The sequence below is a fragment of the Larimichthys crocea genome, chromosome XXIII (assembly GCF_000972845.2).
Source record: "Larimichthys crocea isolate SSNF chromosome XXIII, L_crocea_2.0, whole genome shotgun sequence".
Taxonomy (NCBI): domain Eukaryota; kingdom Metazoa; phylum Chordata; class Actinopteri; family Sciaenidae; genus Larimichthys; species Larimichthys crocea.
In genome coordinates, this window is record NC_040033.1 from 11,403,168 (window position 1) to 11,421,950 (window position 18,783).

Sequence of the window (18,783 nt, forward strand, 5' to 3'; positions counted from 1 at the left end):
TAACGCATGTTGAATTTTACTGTCGCAAATAAAAAATAATCCAAGCAAAGATGACGCTGAAAAAGATTTATAGAGTGAATATGCTTTGTTTATTTCCGTCCTCCACTCCCTGTGTCATCATTAATAGATAATAATTTCATAGGGGCATAGTGCATAGTCCTTTGAATTTTACAGTCTATGTAAGCCATGTGTTGTGAGTTACAACTTTTGAAAAACAATGCTTTAATCAAAATCTAACTTTAAAACAACTAATCCCCACTTAAGCTGGTCAGCTGAATCCACATGGTGGCCCAGGAAAAATAAATCCACTCTCAAAGAATGTAGATGCAGACAACAATTGGACACAGATGTGAGTGGAATTAGGCACAGTTTACAAAATGCTACACTTCACTTGTGTCTCTATACGTGGCCCGAAAAAAAAAGACGGCTGCCAACAAATGCAGCATTAAACAGCTTGGTAGTTTTTCATGCTCAAATGTGCAGTATTTGAGATAAGACAAGCATTGCACATTTTTAGTAAAAATGCATGGACATTTGAAATGATGTGGCGTTTTGAATAATGAAGGCACTTTTCTAAAGTGAGAGACAAAAGAACATTTGTTTAATTTTATTATTACAGTGAATAAAATAAATATTTAAATTTAAATAACACGATTAATTACTTTTTTTTTTTATTATATTGTCCGAACATTTATTAATACAGATGCACTGTACTTGGTACATAAATCAGACTCATGGCATCAAATTAGAAAAGCACGTGGCGCTTCACACACAATTTAAAATTTGGTACTAATCTGTAATTAAAAGCACAATTATTAACACGTGTGCTGTTTGCTGATGTGCAATTTGTCTCATTTGGTTCAATCTAACAAGGTGCTCCAGCAATTCGCCCAATAGCTACATTAAATCTGTTAATACTGTGCTCTTCAACCTTCAAAATTATTTCCAGAAGGCCAGTTCAGCCTTTGAGGGGCCATCAAACAAGATTTAAGGTGCACGTTTTTATCACAACCTGCCTACCACCATGACCACCGCAGGACGAGAGAGGCTTTACACACAAAGATGAAAGAAAAGTCCAGAGAGAAATCTTAACGATTATATCACTTTAATGCTTGTGGCTTGTTGTTATAATTCTCTCAAATCTCAGACGGTGATCAATGACGTTAATTAAATTATTATATAGGATAGTAAGCAGGGGATTTAAAAAAAAATAGTTTAGTTCAACATGGCAGGAGGAGATAAAGTTTTAAAAAATGTAGAGAGCAAAAAAAATGTTACATGATCTGCACTGAGGTATGTTTGCAGCACAATGCAATCTCTGTGAATACAATTTCTGTTTAGACTCATAACTCAGCGGCTTCCTTATTATCATGCGCAACGTAAACATATTGCCATCTACAAACAAACACACAAGTGGGTATTAGTGATTGAGGACCTGTGATGGCAATCAACAGAAATCTTTAAAGCTCATTTCCTGTTCTTTCAGCCCCATATTTCAGATCCAAACAGTGGCGTGTTAACAAAATAACACCCCTCAGTATTTAGTAAACAACCCCTGCCCGCTAATCACCCAGCTACTTAATAGGAGGTCCCCTATTTCCTTCTTTTTTCTCGCGCGCCCTCTCTCCCCCTTCTCCCTCTTCCTCGCAAATAGCTGGATCAATTAGCCCGCTGTGTCTTTCACCATTTTCAATCTCCTCTCTGAGAGAAGAGGACTAGACTCGTCTATACGGAAGGCATCAGGCCTTGGGCAAACAATGCCACCGTCACCGCCGGCCACTCCTGCTTGTACACACTGCTGCTACACATGCATGGAGCTCCGCAGCCAGACAGAGAGACCCAGATCTCTCCCTGCGTAAAGCAAATACACAGTGTAAACATCCCCAAATTAGCCCCCTCATTATCTGTTAATTGGATAAATAAGGTTATTGTGTGAGTGAATGGTTGCAGCAGGCGGTCACACACACTGTCATGTTTGTCCACACGGAGCGGAGGCCACTCTGCAAGCAGTCTGGCTCACTAGCCTATCCTAAGCACTCCGTTTCCTCTCTTTCATCTACTAACACACACCTTTAGAAACACAGAAAAAAAGGGCAGGAATTAGAAGATGAAAAAGGAAAGAGGAAAAAAAGGTGAATTTGAGAGAGATGAAATGCCCTTTACACACACACACACACACACACACCCCTACACACACACACAAACACACACACACAGAATAATTCCCTGACTTGTGATGTAAGCCTGTGATCATACACAGAACATTAAACCAGAACATCCTTCAATTAGAGAGGCTAGTGATTACAACGGGTGAGTCATCTTTACTACACGCGAAACACTGGCGAGCGGAGACGCTGCACGGCCGGGAGTCGAGGCCTGTTGTCTTGGTCTGGACGCTGAGAGGCTCTCAGGTCGCCTCGCAGCATTCCTGGCCTCAGCAGATGGCATTAGATGTCAACTGCTTTAACTGTGTTGGTTTTGTTTGTTCTGCCAGTCAAAAAAGGAACTCCTGCGGGGAGCAGCATGTTTTTCTTGCTTGAACAAAAAATGTAAACTGGACCAAATAGAAGAAGGTACCATATTTCAAAAGAGGAAATTTGAGATATATTTGCTACTAAGATATTACTCTCTCATGCTGATACTGCTGATTTTTTTGCAGTTTAAAAATATATTTTTTAATTATGAGTGGAGAAAATAGATAAATAAAAAATTTGACTTTTGTAAATTATATATAAACGTAATTTATAATTCCAGACAAATTGGACTGGTAAATTTGTAAAAATATTGGTCATACTATACATATTATAAAAATTAACACATAGTAAGATTTTTAGTAATTGACCAGTATAGTGTATTGTACAATAAATTGTTATTTAAATATCATGTTACATTTTTAAATGGACTTCTTTACCAGGATGCGAGTTGCCTTTACTTTCGCTTAAATTAAAACACTGATCCAAAACATTTTGTTGATTGAGTTATTTATCTATTTATCATCATCAGTGAATTACAAATGACCAGTGAAGATAAAAGCTTTCCTCTTTGGTTGATATTATTAACATTTTAAAAAAGCTCTACAGCATCCCATTTCTAAGAAAAATAAAGATGTAGTACTTGTTCTTTTAATCCTTAATTAACGTCAAGATTGGTGCAAAATTTTAATTGCTACCCCAGCGCTCTGTTTATATACACACTTTATTTAAGAACTAGATGCTAAATTAAATGCTGATACACATTTTTCAAATAAAAAGGAGATAATTCCACACACACTAAAATACTCAAAAAATAGGCACGTTAAGAGAAGACAGTCAATATATCAAACATTTAGTAGAAATCAAAGTCATACTCACTACAATTATGGTTGAATCCCTGTGTGTTTATCCCTTCTTTAAAAAAAAAAAAATCTTCTAGAGAAAGATCGTTCAGTCCAGCAGAACGGACAGCAGGCTTTCTAAAACTGCTCTTCGGATGTTGGTAGAATCTGTAGCACAATAAATGTAAACTACAAAACTACTTTTTTCTTTTTCATTTTAGGTGCTGGAACCCATGGAGCCCCGCACGGTATCTCAGGAGACCCAGTCCTAGTGAGAAAGAGAGTTGTCCGATTACTGCTTCAGGCAGTGACTAGTGAGTGTCTGAGGAAGAGGGAAAAAAAGAGAGAGAGTGAGAGAGAGCGAGGGAGAGGGAGGGAGGGAGAAAGGCAGTGAATGAGGGAGGGAGAGGGAGGCTGCTGCCGTTTGAAAAAGCAGAAAAGTTGCTCAGTGCTCTCTCACAGGAAGACTTTGGGTCTGGAGGAGGCACAGGGGAGTTGTGCCTCACACCAGCTCCCCATATGTCATTCACTCACAGCTTTAAGCAATAGAGCCCTCTCCAGATTGTATCAGTGGAGACTAAGACAATGAAATGGCAGATCTCTCCAACCGGCCTGCCTGTCCACTGGAACACCAGGCTCCGTTCACACACCCCAAGGGCCCACACTTTTCTTATCCCCCCCGTTTCTCTCTTGTTTTTGTTATGTTCTTTTTTCCACCACAAACCACATATTTTTTTTGTTTTACTTTCTCTTGTCAGTCTTAGGTCACTGCTGGATTTCTTTGTCACAGAGGGTAAACAAGGTTTTTAGATGATTAGTTTAGGTGACGGGAAGCCGGAGATTTAATACTGTAGTGTCCAAGCAGCTCGGCTCTGTCCGTCTCCACGGCAGTCTAGTGGAAGTCCTCTGTCAACACATACATGCCGCGTCTGTGTGCAAGGTAATGACTGCCTTCTGTCTGCTCCAGGTTATTATTTCAACTGTGCGAAGCTACTACACAAGGCCACGCTGCTACTGATGGACTCAAACTGGTGATTTATTCAAGCTGGTGATGAGGCTTGTGCAGCGTTGGCTTCCATATGTCATGCTGTTTTTTTTTTCTCTAAAAATATCAATTCTGTATAATGAATGGTTGAGAGGTCAATGGACCATTCAAAATTTGTTAAATTTCCACATAATAAAAACTGTGGGTAAAATACCAAATGTAATACTGAAAAATGATTACCAAGAAAGAGGAAATCATACATTTACTATGGTAAAGAGGTGGTGAGAGAAGAAGAACACCCACGGCTAAAAGAATAGTATACTGTGTTAGCAGTCGGCCTGTGTATGCGCTGCTTGTACGTCTCTGTTACCTACTAGTCAGTGGGTGATGATAAGAAATAACAAATGGTGATGTGTGTCACTAGAAGAGCACATTCAAATCATTTTATTTTTTACGGCCTGACAGGTTGTTTGAATAAAAAAAGAACTGATCATCTGGTAGAGTTCACAACCCATGCTGAAAGCAGGTCAACACCAACCAACCTCTGTAGCAGTAGTGAACGAGTAGCTGACAGAAATAAATACGAGCTGCACTGCTCCTGATTTAAATACATGGCAGTGGTGATGTGGATGTGCTGGAATTGCAAGTGTTACCAACCAACTGCCCACAGGTAAATCCATAGGCTCACGTTTCAATATCGGAGCATGAAATATATTGCACATTGAACAGATTCTTGATAACTCAATTGACTAATAAGATGCTTGGGGACTCTCAAGTAACTATTTCTAATAGCGGAGTGGTACACATGCCAATTGAGTTACTGCATTTTCTCTGTCCCTCCGTATTTCAATAAGCAGCTGTATAAAATTAGCCCGAGATGTAATTTTGCAAGTGAGTTATTTTCAAATTGCACAGTATAATTATCCAGAGTTGTTTATGTCTCAACGACTAAACTCAGATTTTCCTTGTACTCTCCTGCATGCTGCGCTGTATGGCATGTTTTGAATCAAGGCTTCAATCAACCTAGCAGTTTTACTGGTGATGTTTGGTTATTACTATTTTTATGTTGCACAGTATGGAATGAAAGACTTTTATGCATGCATGCAATGCAAAATGTAACAGGAAGGTTAAACACTGAATTTAGATTGTCAAGATGTTTTAGAACGATGCATTTGCACGTCATTAAGCGTTTTTTGTTTACCTTCTGATAAAAAATACTTACGTATCTAAAATATTACACTTTAAGAGGCACATATTTGACATATGAAAAACTCATTAGAGGCTTTAATCAGAACAATATAATAATCTTTTCTCAACTAAAAAACCTTCGGCGTCTGCCAAATGGAAGCTTAACAAAAGATGCACTGATACTGTTCATCTAACATCAGCACTAAAACGCCACTTGCCAAAAACTATATCAAGTAAGAAACTGGAGAAGTGAGCTAAGATTAAATGTGAAGCCGTTCTTTATTAAGGATTATCTTGATGGGACTCAATGGTCTTCATGTGGGGTTGCAGGGATGCCTGCCTGCAATTTAGAGTGAAGAGAGATCTGCACTGTCCTCCACTGCCAACAGGTTATCCACTCAGCTTCTCACACACATGAAAATAGACTCACTTCCAAATGGCTGATTCCGTTTTCGAGATAAGGAATGGAGCGTTAATGTACATCTAACATGGAATCCAAGTGCTTGGAAAGTTTTAGATCCTAAACTGTGGTAAGTTTTTCCTCCGTTGTTGCACCAAAAAAAGAGGAAAAAATGTCAGTAGAGTGAGTTTACTTATCTTGACAAAGAACACATAAACAGTGTGAAAGGTGCAGGAACGACGTGACACAGGATCAAATGGTATAGATGAAACAAAATGCTAACACCCTTGTGACACAGTTGCAATATTTTCATATGCATATGCTGCAAATTTGTTTGGGTAGAACTACTACAGTGTTTATATAATGTCACACATTGAGGGGGATCAAGTTCCTTTTTTGACAGTCTCAGTAGAGCATTACACTCCAAACCTTCCCCCAAAAAGGGAAATTTGAACTTGGGATAACTTTGGATAAAATAACAGTTTTTATATATTTATACAGGCATTACTAGGTGAAGTGTTCAACTATTGACTAAGGAGAAAACACAAAAAAAACCTTAACTACACAAATCTCCCAGCCTCCAGCCTTGCCCCTGACACAAGTGGGACATTAAGTTTGCTCGATGGCAATTTGTCAAAGCGCTCTGTAAGTGCTAGGTACTGGATATTCCTGAGTTATTCAATGTGCATAGTTTCCTGTTGAAAATAACCGAGCTGCACAGAGTGACATATCCTTGGTAAAGCAAAGGAGCACTGATGACCAAGGGAAATTCAAGATCATTTTCAATACTATTCCATTCCTCCTCCGTTCTCACTGCTTGTGTTTTCATGCGAACTCTGTAATACTGACTTAAAAGCAACTTGCATAGCAACAATGACAGCTAAGGCAATCAAAGCAAAAACAAAAAGCAACCAACATCATTTTGAGGTCCAAAAAAACATGTTACCTTGAGTTTAAGATGTCTTTCTTCATACTCAACTATACACAATATAACATTAACCCATCCATCTACCAGGCTTTCATTAAACTCAAAAGAAAAACTTTGATGATGACAAGTTGCCACCACAAAAAAGATTTTGACAGTGCAGACAGATAATTTTGAAGTCCCTCAAGGTAAATTAGTAGCAAGTCAAGTGCTTTCAAGTGGTGAATGAAAGTTACGAGTGAAGCCCAAATTCCTTATAAACAAACATCAGGTTGGCCTGCCTCACCGAGGAGCAGTGATAAAAGTAAACACGGCATACCTCAACATGAAAATACATTGCAGCTTTCTTCCACAAAAAAGCAAGGAACAAAGGAAATGGTTAACCTCAGTGGACGTCACAAACTTAATTTAACTGAGTGACCTTAGTGTTGTAGCCAACTTGGTTCCTAGCAAAACAAGTGGAACATGCTTTGAATTAAGTCAAATACCCATTTGTATGTTAAATAAAATATAGCAAGAACAATTTCGTATTTGTTGCATTAAAAATCCCAGCGCATAATAACTGGTATTTTGTTAAGGAACGCTCAGCGGACGCATTTATCCATGCATATACCATGAGAGACAAGTTGTACTTTATGACCAGTGAGGCACACCTGGGGAAAGTCTACAAGGTCCCCGAAAATCCTCAGACAGACACTTTATTGCTCTCCAATGGCCCCAAAAAAGCTAAACAAGCACACTTTAGAGACCTATTACTCAGAATGAGACATCACTATGGCTGGAAGTATCACCGCGGGCATTACGCTTAAAATATATAGCCTGTTAAAAGATAAAGAGAATAATAAGACTAAATTCAGCCTAATAAGACACATAAATAAGCTTTTTCAACATATTTTAAGATTGATGTCCTCCATAGAAACTGATTTTAGTTATCAGTATGTGATTTAGGAAATCCACAATATGCGTTTTAAAAATGATAAATGATGAACACAAACCTTTCCTATACCTCAGTGAAGCACCTCATATGCTAAGCTGTCATTGACATTATCTTGGGGTCACTATTCTCCAGCGTAGACTGCCAGGCAGACAGATGTGGAAGCTGGGTACATGAAATAAAGAAAGCCAGAATATAACTGCTAAGGTATCATAGTTTAATCCATGATCTTCATCAGGATGGCGCTTGGTTTCAGTGACATTTCAGGCTGACTGTGGAGGAGTTTGATCGGTCTGATCATCGGATTGGCCACCAAAGCAGGATGTCAGGTTGCATTTCTCCAAAAGCTGAATCTAGCTCAACTTCTCCACCACAGGTCGCTGTGTTTTTTTTGTTTTTCTGGGGGAGGTTGGCATACCCTGTGGCCTGCACTGCTGCAACGGGACAAATGTGAAAACCTGCATTTTTGCCGCAGCAACTGATTTGGTCTGTATTGAGCCTTAATCATTTTGGAACCAAGACATCTCTCCTAAACTATTCACCGGTTTCTTTTTTTTTTTAAGGCAAAAATGCAGTTGCAGAATATCCTCTAGTATAAATATTGATCCATTAGGTCTGCAGGCTGTTGGGGGCCACCACTGATATTATCATCTAAACATACAATAACAACAGTTACTGTACTGTTCTGGTCACAAGTCTGGCTTGTATTATTTTCAGTAGATAGAAAAATGTGTGGCAAAAACTGAACTTGCATGACTTTTTGAGGCAATGATCACATTTTTTTTTTGATTCAATAAACATACTTACATACTTTTCTAGCCACCATGTGGACTTTTTGGCATGCTTTTGTGATATCAACATACTTACAAGATAATGATTTCAGACTAAATATCTGTGATCAAATACCATCAAATACTCATTTTTAGATTTTATTCACAACGGAGAGTGGTTGTTTGTTTGTCTCTGGTCATTCTTCTCATGTTAAGATGCTTTTGTCAGGCCTCAGTAGTGTGTAATCTAGTTGAATGTTGGATGGTTCTCTGCCTCCATTATTTTTTCAACAAAACGACAAAGCTTTCAGACTGTGGCTCATGTATTCTGCATCGCCCACAGTGAATGAATGCATGTATGCCTTTAATCTAAATGCATGTCTGAAAAAAAAAGTGGCACATTTGTGTCTATCATTCTAACAATTTTTGGTAGCATGCAAAGTAAAGTGGCTAGAACATATACAGTATGTTTTTTCCTGTTACTCAAAGCTACCCTACAATTTGACAATTTTCTAATAGAGAAAACATTTATGTTAATCCAGTTGCAGTTCCTGTATCCTGAAACAAGCCATTTTATAACTCCATAACTGAATTTCACAGCTGCAAACATGAAGCTTACTTCAGATACAACTGCTGAGGAATTTGATACATACTGTAACTTTGCAAGTAGAGTAGATAATAAAGCAATAGCAGAGCTTTATTGTTAATAAAGTAGGTGGTATAAGGTCAGTAAATGGATGTTGTGACTTTCTGGTAGTAATTCCGGTATAAAGATAGAGCCTCGTCAGCAATGCCACTAAATCTAAGTCAGCTGCACCCTAAAATACCAATATGTTTGGTAATAAATTTTCAGCACCTCTAATGGCAGCATTTGTCAGTCCTGCCCAACTGTCTGGGACTGCTTCTGACTTGTGCAACCAGGGCGGCCAGAAATGTGGCACTCCCCGTATCCTCCACAGCTGCCTGCCCAGTTGGGCGCAGGTCAGCAAAGCGCTTGCAGTGGGCCATGAGGAAGGAGGGGCTGGACATCACTGGCAACTTATGTTCACCACACCACCAACTCCCAATGGGTAAGCATACAAAATGCAGAGGTTAGAGACTTAATTTCTGCCTTGCAACCTCACCCCCTCAGGCTGACTCCCTGTTCCTGTACCCCCCCACAAAACCCCCTGAGTCATTCACCAAACCCCCACTAGTCCAGCCACTGTGACATTTGTGAAGCCAGGAGTCCACATAACAAAAACACATTAGGCAAATGTCTGGGGTCAAACGTCTGTTTGAATTGGCCAGATGAAAGCCACTTAGATTGGGTCTGTGCCATTCTGCTTAGCAACTAAATACAGTTACAAAAGAGGCAGTGCTGTGCGAGCCAGCGGTTTGTCTCACTGACAGAATATGCTACCACATTCAAGTTCTGGTACCATGTGTGCCAAGAGACGATACAAGAGCTCTGACAAAGCTATTTAAGCCTGGGGTATTACCAATCAGCTATCTATCGTACATAAATAAAACAGAAATACTACAGGCCGGAAAATAGCTTATATTTAACCTACATCCACATTTGTTGTCTCTAAGAAGCAAGTGCAAGCGAACACAGCAGGGGTATTTGCAGTGATGAATGGGCATTCCCCATTGGACACCAGTTTTCAGTAATTTTTAACTCTTGGACAGACTTAACAGCTGGGCTTTTCTGTCTACCCGGCCTCCTTCTGCATGTGTGCACTTAAAAAAAGCAGAAGCTCGGATTATCTAGGCACCAAATGTCACTCGTTTTATAGAACCGCAGGAAACATGCTGAGCTGCACAATTTTTCACAGCCTTGAGGACAGTGTGAACTATTAGCGGCTTGCCGAACTAGCGGGTGTCTCAAATCATGCTGGTGTCAGAAGGACTTGAGGCATGACAAGAAGTTCCAAAATAACCAATGGGATAAACGTAGTTTAATACTATGCCAGAGGAGTGCTGACGTATATGCTAATACCTCACCCCAAAGTACCTCTTGGTGACTTCTGTGCATGTGTCTGGTACTTGTCGCTGCCGTCATCATGAGTAAGGGAGACAGCCTTTCATTTATTGTTTTTACTAGAGCACTACTGCTATACTATCAATATCCAGTGAACAGGAAGAGCTGTCCAAGTTACTTTACAAATGAAAAAAAAAACAAAGACTACATCATCTAAGTGAGGAGACCACTAAGAGCGGGTTATAAAGGAGGAAATAACAAATACAAAAGCAATCCATTGAAAGTAAACATCAATTCTCTCTGTCCAATCCAGTCTAATTGTAATGTTAGTCCACATTCTTGAGACCTCAGATTTTTCAGCTTCCTAATGCAGTTCATTTGGACAAACATATCATTGTGGAAGACATCAATAGAACCGAGTGGACTAAATGATATGCCAACTTTCCATGTTTGTTTCCTCTCGACGTGTTTGGAACAGCAGTGGCCCCGCTAAAAGGTGACTTCCTCTATGAGGAAATGGAATTTGCAATGCACTCCTTACAGCACACTCTCCCTTTGTACTTTCTGTGAAAATATGTTGTATCTCATCTAGCTAGAACTGCTTACAAGTGATTTGAGGAAAAACAGTCCTAAATTTTACAGTTTTTTTTTTAATAGCGGTTACCCACGGTGTACAGTACTGCTCTGTTTCAGTGGAAGACCTTCTGCTGTGCACACAATCGTTTTATAGTAAGAGCCTCCTGAACAACTCAAATGTTCCTTTTTGCCGCGGTAAGAAACAACATAAGCAAAATGTGAGAAACAAAAACATCACATGACTCCTCCTGGCTGAACATAGAAAGTCAGTTTATCTCCATTAGAGAATACAGCCTAAGTGCAAGAACACTTATGTTGTCTGCTTGTGTTCGTTCCATAAATTACTTCACGGCTAGAAGTTTTTCCTGTAAACTTTTCATCTTCTTCATCTGTAGAATTGTATTAGTTGCGAAGCACCATTACTGGAATTTAAAAGAGCTCATGAGGAAGACTGTGCAGTAAAAGGTGCATTTCAAGGGGGAAATAACAAACGGACTATGGTAGGTGAAAAACCACAACAATGGACTTAAGAGTGAGCATGATGGTGAAAATCTATTGACAGGTCAGATTTACGTGCATTAAAAAGCTTTAAAGAGAGGAATGATTGATTGTTAGTTAAGTTAATGTATCTAGTCCATAAACTAAATGGATTCCTATTGATATCTCATCTCTTTTAAAAGTCCATCTTATTCCATCATTATGTTGCCTCTTTAAATCACCTCTATGGACTCAAAAGTTTCTTATTGTATCCACATTTGGTTATTGAGAAGCAATACTGTTTTACATTTGTATATATTATCTTCAAATTCAGCCACAGTGCAGGTCTTGAACTAAATCTTGATGGTTTTAGGAGCGATATGAAACAAATACAGCTACATTTATATGAAGACAAATGTGGAACAAAGAAAATAAAGGCAATGATATAACAATATAAAATCATATGTATTATGGGGTGTCGTTTAGCTCAGTTGGTAGAGAAACCGCCCCATGTACAATTATTAAAATTATATGTATTATAAGTGTATAAAGACAGTGAATAGAAATAAAAGTCAGACAGATTTTGCTGCAGCTGCCAAATGCCTTAAGGGAGCTCTCTTCTTGAACTCTATATGTGACACCTTCGGTAATTAATATACCTTTTCAACCCTGTGAATCAGAGATAAATTATCACTTTAATAAGGAGGGTTTCCTGATTAACCTTTCGCTAAAGACGCACACAGTGAGGAGAGACGTGATGAACTGCCAAGGACCTCTGATGATGAACATATGAATCATCAATACCAGCAGCTCTGCGCCTCTTTGCTAAAAACACAAACTAAACCACAACAAAGAAATTCCGGTCATCCGGGGCATTGCCTCTGACTCCAAAATAAACATTACGTTTGGTTACAAGGATCCGCTTCGGCATTGAGGGAAGAAAAAGCAGACAGTGGGAAAACAGAGAAGAAGAGTGTGAAGCCCTCTTCCTCTCGACTTTGTGACTCAATTGCTGGAGCCCCAGGTGTTTTTTGTTCTCAAAACATCCCGTCAACTCCCCAGTTGACTTTCAGTCTATCAAAAGCACCATAGGATTTCTCTCTTCCAAACGAATGAATAAAATTGTCGGTAATGCTTTCTCTGCCTACTAGTACCAGCTAGATATACCTATAAATAGCACAGCAGCCTGCCATGGAAACAAACAACCGCCTAGCCTCGGATCAGTTACAGGAGTAGCAACTTTTTATAGGTCACAAAAACTTCCAGTTGCCTAGGAAACAATGTGGAAGAATAGTGCACTTTTGGACGCAGAACAGGTAATACTGGTCAGGGCAATTAGAGGGCCCATTTTGTTGAATGGCAGTTATCAGAGAGCTGGCTTGGGGTAATTGAAGGGTTTGCTCATTCACTGTTCTGCTAACACTGCACCTGGGCCAAGGCACCTTGAACAGCTCACAATGGAAAGAAATGCCTGTTTGTTTTCTGTAAGCCACGGGAAGTGGAAATCTGTCAAAAGACGGTGCTGGTGTTTTAACAAAAAGCCACTATCTGAATATTGATTTCCATTTTGACTTGGGTAATATTGTTCATTCCGTAGCCAAGCTCCGACTACAACTCTGTCCAGATGAGTTCCAAACAAGTTGCCTTTCTTTATGTTATATAACAGCTATTTAATGTCAGCAAGGTGCTTCCAACCGTCTTTACATTGTTTCTCCCCAGGCTTCTTTGGAAGCCCTTTGTTTCCACACTGTATTTGTTGTGGATACCTGATTAAAACTCTACCACATCTGGTTCACACTCTTCCTGCACCTGTTACTAAAATCCCATAAGCCAACCTACATTCACAGCTGTGACTCTCAGGGCAGCCTGGCCCGTCCATTGCATGATGACTATGCAATTTACAAAATTACAAGCTAGCTGAAACCCTGCCCTAAAGAAGCCCCAGACTCTTCCTGAATTATTAATCAGCTATTGATGAAGGCTTGATAAATGCACTTGGCTCACCATCCCAATGACATTCTTGTCTCCTGCCCTGGGCCACTTCTACCGCTCTGCCTGCCTATATGTTTCTGTCAGATGATACAAAAGTTACAAAGATGTGAAATGTGCTCATTTAAATCACAAAAGGTAATTGTTTTCAACAATGTATCAGCTTACAGATCTCAACTGTACTGCTATTGCCCGGTAACTCAAATAAGCACACTTGCATGCCAGCTAATTACAGTTTCGCACTGTGTGACAGTCGACAATCTTCCCCTTTTCTGTTGGCCAGCCACCAAAGTCTTCTAATGTGCTCACACAAGGGGAATCAACATGCCAACCTGATGGAGGCATACAAACATCAGCAGAGAATTACGGGCGTAATTTTTTTGATTACTTCTTTGCCTTTAGGTATTAATATAAAATCCATCAAGCTTTAAGAAACTCAAGAGAATATTATTGTTTGTTTGAGGAATGCTGTGAAAAAGCGTGACATGCTCTTTTTGAACAACTTCAACAAGTCTTCTAAGAAAACTAAAGCATGAATGAATTTATGTAAACGCCACACCAAGGACTGCATAATGTCACATATGTTGTGGTGATATACTGTATAATGCACATTATCAAATGACAGTTAAGCACTTCAGCAGCCCTTGTGACTGACCTCTGGGCCTGGTCGTCCATATCTCCACCACCATCACCTCTAGCAGCTGCAGAGCACTTAATAAATTGCACCTTTAACAAAGGGAAAAGGTGATGAATTGAAAAATGTTTAGCCCTCTCATGCATTATTAATGCAGCCTTTGCCACAAATCGGCCGTTGATAAATAATTAAAATTAATCTCATTATGGGATTTTCATTATAGGATAATTTAATTAAATGAAAGCCCAAGGACCTCTGAGGGCCTGGAGCCACTAGGGCCCCATGCCCTACTCCTCTAATGGGTCGAGGACAGGAGAGTGCATTGGTAATGCACAGGAGCGCATACATTATTTAATGGATCCCACTAAGTAAGGACAGATCAATGATAACTTGTCATCTCATCAATGTGTTGAAAGCATTCCAGAGCCCACTGCAGGACAAATCCCAAAACTGGAACAGAAAAATATCTGCACACACACGGGCGCATGCACATACACACATACTGTACGCTGCACAATGTCACTGACTGTCATTTGAGGACGCAGCTATGAATATTCTTTGTTTGTGCATATTGAAATGTAATACCAACTAGAGGATGCTTGTGCATTTTACTGATGGGAAAGCAGCGGAGACCTGGAGGTTGGAGGATGAAGAGAAAAAGACTTGACATCTGTTGCCTACATTACAGTTCAGGTCAAACGTGCTTCGGTGCAAATGGTGAAGGGTACAAGGTGTACATCTGATACCAAACAATAAATGATATCAGAGTCAAATGGGAGCCATTAAAGACCTACTCGGTGAATGAGAGGAGGGGCCGAAGAGGAAGAGGGTATCTGGGTTTGTCTTGTCTACAGGAGCACTTAAGCACTCTAATTATCACACAGCAGTGAGGATGCACACATCTAGCTCACATTGAGACGTCTTAAGCTGCTTTTCCGCCACACATGGATCGAGTTCCCGGCTATTCACACAGGCTCCACAATAAATAGCGGGTTCAAGTTTTGGATACAATAAAATATAAAATATACATACTCACGATAGATATGTCATCTTATATGGAAAAAAACGTCATTATGTTTTCTTCTAAAAGTGTAGCAGTGTGCAATTATCTAGACACTATTTACAGATGCCATGCCACATAACTGAAATCTCTTTTGATCAAATACCACAGATGAATTTTATTTATGGTTTGAATTATATAAATTCCAGTTTATCTGTGGTTTTAGCTATTAAATAGCTTTATGCATAACACAAAATTAGACTCATTTTGCTTTCCACACTTACTTGAGGACTTTCTTTTCTCTACAATACACAACATTGTAGCCCAGTGAAGATAAAATTCAGTTCTCAAAAGAAGAGCTTAATTATTTAGATTTGATGACTCATATTTGAATTATTCTAAATAAATGTTATTACTCAGACCTCATTGTTATTGCCAGACTTCTACAAATTAAATGAATGGGATTATTAGGCTTAAAAAACATTGTGGGAAGTGTGTGATAATGAAGAACATATGTGACAGAAAATCTCACATTATGTATATGCACGTCAGGTCTGCATTTCAAAGAGGAAATCTTTAACATAAACATTAGCATTTTGTGAAAACAACTGAGTAATTAGTTTAGGGCATAATAAGCTGGGGTAGGCACACAATGAAAGAAAGCATTCTGGCTTTAAAATGAATAAAAATTGATTGTGTCCCAATAAAAAACGAATTGGCGGAGTGTTAACTGGATTCCACATAAACGTCTGTAGCAGTCCCTGGCCGCTTTATTGTGTGCTAATGCAATAGAGAACACTTAGCAATAAATGCTCCTCTCTGATGAGCTCACAGAGGCTTTCCAAGATGGCCTGATGAAATTGTAAAAATTAGATTTGAGCTAGCTGCTAATGACTCCTAAAACAAAGGAAAATCTCTAAATAGAATTAGCCTGCCCTCTTCTTCTCTAAATACATCATATGTAAATTACTGTCATTTGGAGAAATATGCTTGCCTGGAAGGTAAAGCCTTCATTAGAGATCTCAGTAGGTTTGGGACTTGAACAAGAACTCCTCCAGGACATTTAAAAAGTTTGAATACTGAGAGAAGGTAAAGGTATTGTTCACTCATGGCAGCAGATCAGAGATATGACTAAGAAATCAATTTTTCATTATTTTAGTCAAAGCACATGGATTTTTGTTCCAAGGCTGAAGGCATAGATAACTGTTATGAGAAACAAATACTATATGTGTAAAATTTCATTGTTTTAATCCATATTTGTACTAAATTTGAAACCTAACTGTGCTCAATATGCTTCAGCCAAGCCAATGCAACATTTCTCTAGAAATGTGTGAGTGTTCACTTACATCTTCAGTGAATCAGTTCATAAATGTACCGCTCCAGACACCAATATAGTGTCTCACTGAAAGCTATTCAATACAGTTAATTAAACGAATGAAAGTCTGATGCATTATGGTGGTCACTTTGACCATTAAGTGTAAAAATGTTTATTGAGGTTTTATTTTAAGTTTTTAACAGGTCTTGTTGAGTAAACTGATTTTTGTGTGTGTGTGTTAAATTAAGTAAAACATTTGCACAACATAATAAACTTACGGCCAAATCTAATCAGATAAAATAAACAAAATACCGAATAACTAATCAGGTAGTCTTAACACCAGCAAATAAGTATGATTCACTTGATTCATTTGAAGTAGATAAAATATATTGGCTTTATATCTACAATACAATTCAGTAGTGTAAAACAAATATACTTTGTATATCAGTGTAACTCTTTCAGACAGCAGCAATACAACTCTGTCAACTTTAAGTGTTTACACAATTCCTACCAGCAATTATTTTCTCCTCTAGAGAAGCCTCCACTTAACCACTCAACTACCCTCCATTGTTTGTACAGGTCAAGAAAAACAGACATGTATGACATCTTTGCAGGAATTACTCACCAATTAAACAGGATAAGTTGTGTTTGCAGGAGCTGCTCAACTGTTTCCTAATACAAACAGAGGGCCTAGCCGTTGCCTAGCTTCAGGACACAGCCCTTGTGTGTTCCTACCAGGTAGGTAATTCACTTATCTGGGCATTGTTCTCTGTTCATCCCTGTTGAATCGCACAGCTTTGCCATGAGATTTGCCCAGCTTTAGGTAAAACCTCCACCAAATATAAGCACAGACCTCACAGGCCTTCCCAAAATAAAACCGTGCAGGATGTGTAGTGACCCTAAATGTCAATAATAGTAGAAATAGCTTGCAGAAATGCATTGTTAAGCACTAATGGACTGTTTTATGAATGTTTCATATTAATCAAATTGTGAGTGAAGGCAGAACATCTGTAGATCCATTATGCACTCATAATGTTTGTTGGACACATGTTTGAATGGCTGAAAATTGAGACTAAGTCTGTATGGTAGTGGAGTTTGAGTGTTTTCTGAGGGTCTGACAGGGGGATCACATATGGAGCAACAGCCAGACTGCAGCTGTGGGGTATTTCCACTGTCCATAAGCACCTACCTATTAATGGGCTTAAAGAAAACTCATAATAACTCAAAGCTGTCAAACAGTTACTGCACGTTTATTAACTCTTAGACGCAACAACTTCTTATCCAACCAAATACTCTGCATTTTATGCATGTTTTCTTGCTTATATATGACATAAGGTGTAGTGTAACAACTGAGCAATAGAAGAAGGGCATGAGACAGAAGCCAAATTCTTTATAATGTATTTCCAAACACTCGCGCTTGACACTCCAGATAAAAACAGTTTTATGTTGGAAATAATTATATCGTCCCATTACGATGTCTACTGTAGGTGTCACATTTGGTGTATCTAAATAGTTAATCATCCTGATGTTCTTGAAGGAGTCAAGCGGCGGATTACAGTAATTGAAAGTCCATACTGTGACAAAAATAACTGTTCTCACACAGGGGCTAGACCCACTGGTGCCTTTTGCTGTCTGTTGGCGAGAACTAAATATATTTTCTGCATTCTGAATGGCATTCCACTCTAACGCATACGTGCCAGTAGTTAACGGTGTATGAGAATAAATAGCTTTCTCAGCCAAGCCGTGAGACGTGTCAAAGATGGGTGCACATGCGTGTGATTTGTTTGTTTGTGACAAACATATATCAAGTGTGTAAGCAGGTGTAAAGAAGTATTTATGTAAGTGTCTCAATTTTATCTGTCCTTTTCTTATCAGTTTACATTAGTAACAAGTCAGAAAAACTTGCGCTTATACGTATTGACAGAGTAATAACCCTTCTGGCAAAGCAACGTGGGCCTAATTTCTAAGGATCTTAACAGTGAGCCAGAATTATGTCACTCTGACCACCTGTTCCTCTGAAAAAAAAAAAAAAAACGTCACCAGCCTTAAGTAGTTCCGGCACGCATCCAAAATGTGAACTTCTGAACCGGAGTGCTTACTTTCTCATTTGTGTAGAAGCAGGAGGCGGCAGCGTGTAGCAACAGCCACTCTAATTTCGTGGTGGTAGAGGAAGGGTTTACATAAGGGATGTGCTGTTCTGTGCCTGTCACTCAACCTGCCGCTGATTGGCAAACGCAAGATTGAGGCTGATGCTGTTTCATGTCACCTAAGGGCTAATGAGAGATTAAACATCAGTAGTAGACTGATGTCTATT

At 39.1% G+C, this 18,783-nt stretch overlaps 1 protein-coding gene across 9 annotated transcripts in view; it reads right to left on the bottom strand.

Annotated features, from left to right (window-relative positions):
- eya1 (EYA transcriptional coactivator and phosphatase 1) overlaps positions 1-18,783 on the bottom strand; it is a 62,133-nt gene that overhangs the window by 35,932 nt on the left and 7,418 nt on the right. For all 9 annotated transcript variants that reach the window (XM_027274459.1, XM_027274458.1, XM_027274457.1 and 6 more), the window contains one exon: positions 3,351-3,581. The gene's annotated coding sequence lies outside the window, so the exon portion shown is untranslated. Of the gene's footprint in view, positions 1-3,350; positions 3,582-18,783 lie in introns of those variants that run through there.